This window comes from Hibiscus syriacus, unplaced genomic scaffold (genome assembly GCF_006381635.1).
Source record: "Hibiscus syriacus cultivar Baekdansim isolate YM2019G1 unplaced genomic scaffold, ASM638163v2 tig00110186_pilon, whole genome shotgun sequence".
In the NCBI taxonomy this organism is placed as follows: Eukaryota; Viridiplantae; Streptophyta; class Magnoliopsida; order Malvales; family Malvaceae; genus Hibiscus; species Hibiscus syriacus.
In genome coordinates, this window is record NW_024062617.1 from 116,244 (window position 1) to 122,243 (window position 6,000).

The 6,000-nt window shown below is 31.1% G+C and overlaps 1 pseudogene; it reads right to left on the bottom strand.

Moving 5' to 3' along the window:
• Positions 1-1,997: 1,997 nt before the first annotated feature.
• LOC120217185 lies at positions 1,998-4,161 on the bottom strand (annotated as a pseudogene).
• Between the last annotated feature and the right edge of the window lie 1,839 nt (positions 4,162-6,000).

Genomic DNA, 6,000 nt, shown 5'->3' on the forward strand with positions numbered 1-6,000 from the left:
GTGTATAATTACATATATGATGAAACTTTGGCTTATTTTTTATTTATTTAACTAATAAATAATTTTGTGTTGAGGGTTGAGAAAAAATTAAAAGATTTTATGAGTTAATGGTAATATTTTTTTATAATTTAGATAAAAGAATTTTATCTTTTAATCAGTTACTTTCACTATATGTTTTTTCCTAAATCAATTTAAATATATTATTTTATGATTATTAGAGATTGTGATTTAAGTTATACTTGGATCAACATGAAAGTTCGTAATGTCAATAAATACATTCCGAACAATGATAAATAAATTTGTTAGTTATATGTTTTAATAAAAGTTTTAAATTTTCTTAGATTTTTATAGTGGGTCACTCCGGTGGCCCTAACGTGACACTCCAGATCGGATCGGGTTATCCGTATCGGTTTGAGGTGGTTACAATTTTACTAACAAATTATAATAAAGAGTTTTTGAACTAATATTATTTTATATTCACATCATATTTATCAAAAAGAAATATATTCATGATTCTAACAGTAAAATAATAATTAATATGTATCTACTAGCAAGTATAATTGGTTTGTTGGTCAAAATATTCATCTTTGTTCCCTCATATTTCCTTCTATCGTTAGCAGGGACGAAGTCACCATATGTCCCGGGGGCATTGCCACCCCCAATTTATTTATTATTAAAAAATTATATGGTAAAATGTTAAATTAGGGCTCTATATTTTAGTTTATTTTGATTTTGTCTCCTCGTTTTTCATGGTCAATTATACTTTGTCTCCTCCTCATTTTCTATGATTAATTATATTTACTCTCCTTAAATTAAAATCTTGGCTCCGTCTAGAAGCACTCATCTCCTTTCTCGTAAAATCCTCTTTTCTTTTAATCTGAATAGAATTAAATTTAAAATTTAATGATAATTTTTGGTTTTTAATAGTTTAAAAGTTTATAAAATTAAGTTTTAATTTTAAAATATTAAAATTAAAAATGATTTAATTTTATTATCTAATTTCAATTTCGTCCCTAATCTCAATAAGGGAAATTATTGTGAAAAACAAAATAATCACGATAAATAATGGATTAAAATGTGTGTATAATTACATATATGATGAAACTTTGGCTTATTTTTTATTTATTTAACTAATAAATTATTTTGTGTTGAGGGTTGAGAAAAAATTAAAAGATTTTATGAGTTAATGGTAATATTTTTTTTATAATTTAGATAAAAGAATTTTATCTTTTAATCAGTTACTTTCACTATATGTTTTTTTCCTAAATCAATTTAAATATATTATTTTATGATTATTAGAGATTGTGATTTAAGTTATACTTGGATCAACATGAAATTTCGTAATGTCAATAAATACGTTTGTTCACATCTCAAAGATTTAGGATCATAGTACAATTTAGGGTAAACTACATATTTAATACTTAAATTATCAGTTTCGGTCAGTTTTAGTATTTAAACTTTCATATTGTTCAAAATTTAATGTTAAATTTTGAAAGGTACTAAAATGAAACAAAAATTAAACTTTAAGTATGGTTTTGAAAGTTTAAATATTAAAATGAATCAAAACTGATAGTTTAAGTATTAAATGCATAATTTACCCAAAAATTTATTTGCCCCTATTTATACTTTTCTCATCAAGTTTTTATTTTTAATATTTTTCATAAATCGTATCAATAGGAAACTTGTCATTTTATTTGGAGTAATCACATTTATGCCTTCAAAGTTTATTCATGATGATCATGCTTGGAAGGGCATCTTTTATAGATCTTTGTTTCGTCCCACACTGGCAAAGATCTTTCTAATATACTCAATAAATCACCAATTTAGTGTTATTTAAATTAATAAAACCAACCCAATCGGTGAAATAATCAAGATTATAATAAATCATTAAATAAACAATACAAAAAAGGCAAAACTCAGGAAAAATATGTTAATTAACAATTCTATTATTTTACTCGTGTTATCAGGTTACATGCCCTGGGCTTTTGTTTAAAATAAAAATTAAAAATAGACCATATCTCCTTCCAACTTATTACAAAGAGATTTGTTTCCTTTGTGCATTTCTTCCATGGGGACTTTTCTCCTCTCTAGGAAGAAGCCTTGGAAACATCCTTGCTTGTCCTATTGTACTTCATATGACTATTTACTAGTTGACCGGCTGAAATTGCAGACATGAGCGACAACTCCCCCGCAAGGACGGCACCGGCTACTATGGTTGCCAGTGTCCTCGAATTCGCTCCGGGCATCTCTTTGCTCGCACCTTTCACTCCGAGTAAATTCAAACAGGCTGACTGAGATGCAAGTTGAGTTCCACCACCAACAGTGCCAACCTAAAGGATGAATCATGGGGGCAATACAGATAATTAGGCACTAACATCAATCAATAACCAGGATATTGTTTTGGTAATTTGAATTCTTGTGTTTCGATAATCAGACACGATTGGTTACCTCGATAGAAGGCATTGTGACAGAGACGTGAAGGTCCTTGTCGTCGTTAACAGCTTCCATCATGGTGATGCAATGAGAGCTCTTGATGTTTTGAGCCGGATCTTGGCCAGTAGCTATGTAGACTGCAGACACAATGTTACCGGCATGAGCGTTGAATCCACCCAGAGCTCCAGCCATGGTTGAGCCAGTAAGGTTCTTAAGCATGTTAAGCTCCACGAGAGATTCCACACTTGTCTTCAAGACCTTCCTCACCACATCACCTGGAATGATGGCTTCACAGATAACAGATTTGCCTCGTCCTTCGATCCAATTTACCGCAGCCGGTTTTTTGTCTGAACAAAAGTTTCCTACATGAACAAATTCATAACATTCAGTAATCGAAGTCGAGCGGTAAATAGATATATAACATAAATATTGCAAGTCTATGAAAAAAAAAGAAACTCACAAGAGATGCCAATGACATCCATGTCAGGGAAATCGGTTTGAAGGAAATCCAAAACATTTTGGACTCCCTTGGAAACCATGTTCATCCCCATGGCATCACCGGTACTGCAAGTGAATCTCATGTACAGATTTTTCCCTGCAATTGCACACTTGACACCTTGAAGCCTACCAAATCTACTTGATCTGCAACAACAAAAAAAATCCAAAACTTTCAATAAACCATTACATATATTAGCTTGAGTTGTAAATCAATCGATCCGGAATTCAAAAAAGGTCGAAACGAACCTGTTGAAAACAACAAATAAGGTCTCGAAGTTATCGGGATCCTCCAAATACAAAATCAACTACCCTTTTCGCTGTACCGAACCGTACAACCGGGGCTCTAGTCATTCCATCTTTCAACAGAACACAAGTAGCTCAACCGGACAAATGAATAGCCTTGCATCCCCTATTAGTGCTGGCCACCAAGCATCTTGCCATAGGAACAGAGAACTCTCTTTCATTAAGCAACAGAGGGCCAGCGATTCCCACGGGAATCTGCATGTACCCGACCGGCATCTCGCAACACTGACCTAAAACCGACTCGTAATTGAACCCCTCCAAGGGCAATCCAGACAACGAGTTCTCGGTTAATCTCTACAACACCTCACGCCTGATTGCATCCGCTCTCTTGCAGTCACCTAGTTTCAATTCCAACGAATAAGAAGGGGTTGTTCCCGCCACTACGGATTTAATTATCTCCTCGTTTTCCTCCGTTAAAACTGTCACATGCTTTTCATCGAAAACTTTCTGGGCAGTTACGATGGGTGCCTGAGGAGCCAGCAAAGGGAGCAAACGAGAGCTTGTCCACAAGGGACTTTACGGGCATCTTCTTTACAAAGCAAACCTTTATTTTCCTCTTCATCGTCCTCGGAAATCCAAACGTCGGGGGACGGTCGGAAAACCAAAGACTGAGCAAAGTCAATCCCGAAGAACCCTAAAAGGTAAATGAACGATGCTACAAAGGCGATAATCGCGACGATCTCGGAAAAGGTGACGACGTGGAGAGGCGTGGAGGTACGGATCTTTTCACGTCAATGGGAAATAAGGAAGTAAACCACCGAGAAGAAAAGGGTAAAAAAAAGCAGCATTCGTCACGTGCAAAGGAAGCGGCAATGCATCGGAGGCTTTAGCGGGATCTTCATCTAAAGAAACAGTCTTCGTCGGCTTTAGTGCTTGAACGGGTTTAGCTGAAGAAAATCGGGTAGCCTTCATTTCGGGTGTTTACGGCGGCAGAAGCGGTAGTCCGGCGGTGGACGAAGCGGAGGAGAAAACCCAAACAACTGAGACTCGACTCAGTTTTTTAAAACAGATTATGATTCGGGTTCGAGTTTGAGATGTGTAAGGGAATACGGTATTTATAACATTGTGAGGAAGTGCGCGTGATAAAAGGTGCGTGAAGGGAAGAGGGGACAATGTTCGGCACGTGCTACTGTAGTACCTTTATGACTTAATAAAACATTAAGAGAAGTCAAAGAAAGAATTTTTAAGGCAACGTTTGGGGTTTGGGCTGTAAAAAGCTAATTCGACCTGTAAAACTGACTGAAATCGATTCGAGTTAAAATTATTTTTAACCTGTGCTGTAGCGAATCGAAACTGACTCGAGTCGAAACTGGTATTTACCTGAATTCTAGTTGGACCTGGAAATTATGGATTTGAACCTGACCTGCACCCGACTTGAGAACGACCTGAACCTGAATTGAACCGCAAAAATGATACCCGAACCCGACCTGCATCCGACTAATATGAACCCGAACCTGATATTGACCTGGTAAATAAATGGTATTACCCGATATGTTTTCAACCTGACCTGTTTTTAACCTAACATGTAAATGATCCGACTTGTTATTGACATGATTTGATATTTACCTGACTTACATTTACCTAACTTATATATTATCATGGACGAAATTAAAAGATTTTAATAAAATTATGAGTTTTTGAATTTATGATATAATTAAAAAATTAATATGATTATTTTTAAATGTTATAATAAAATATTTATTATGATAATTAAATTAATAAATATACCTATTATATAAAATTATTTAATAAAATTAATAAAATTAATAAAATTATTTAAATGGAAATTATATAAAACATGTTTAATAAAAATATTGGCATTGAATAATGATTAAATGTAAATTAATATAGTTTAGTTTATGTAAATTATATAGTTTAATTTATGTAAAGAAAAAATTATATTAATAATATAAGTATTTATTATGTAATTTTAATTTGACCCAGCAATCAACAATGACAATTGAAAATATATTAATGCAAATCAACAATCAACGATGATTGAAAACTGAAACACACCACATGGAAAGTGAATATTAGTTCCCGCTCTTAATTATTTTTTTTTGAGAATAAGTTTCCGCCCTTAATATAATTATATATTAATTATATTAATATAATTAATATTAATATTAACTTAATATATATATAGTTTATAATTTGTAATTAATATTAATATAAATATAGTCTATAAAATTAATATTAATATAACTATATTTTATAAATTATATAGTATAGTTTATAAATTATAGTTAATATAATTATATTAATATAATATATAGCTTATAAACTATAATATATTAATATAAATTACAGTTAAGATAATTAACATTAATATAAACTATATAGTACATTAATATAAATTATAGTTTATAAATTATATACTATAGGTTATAAAGTATAAACTATATAGTACACTAATATAAACTATTGTTTATAAACTATAGGTTACATATATAGTTTATATAACATATAAATAGATTGTATATATACATATACTATATGTTATATATATATATATAGTTTATATATACTATACATAGTTTATACATATATGTACTATAAGTTACATATATAGTTTACATGTATACATATACTATATGTTACAGATATTAACTATTGTATATAGACTATAGATTAATGTTACATATATAATTTATATAATATATTGTTTATATAAACTATATATGAATTATCAAATGTGTCTATACATATATAGTTTAGGGTTTAGGGTTTAAAATTTAGAGTTTTTATAAAATATATAATTTATTA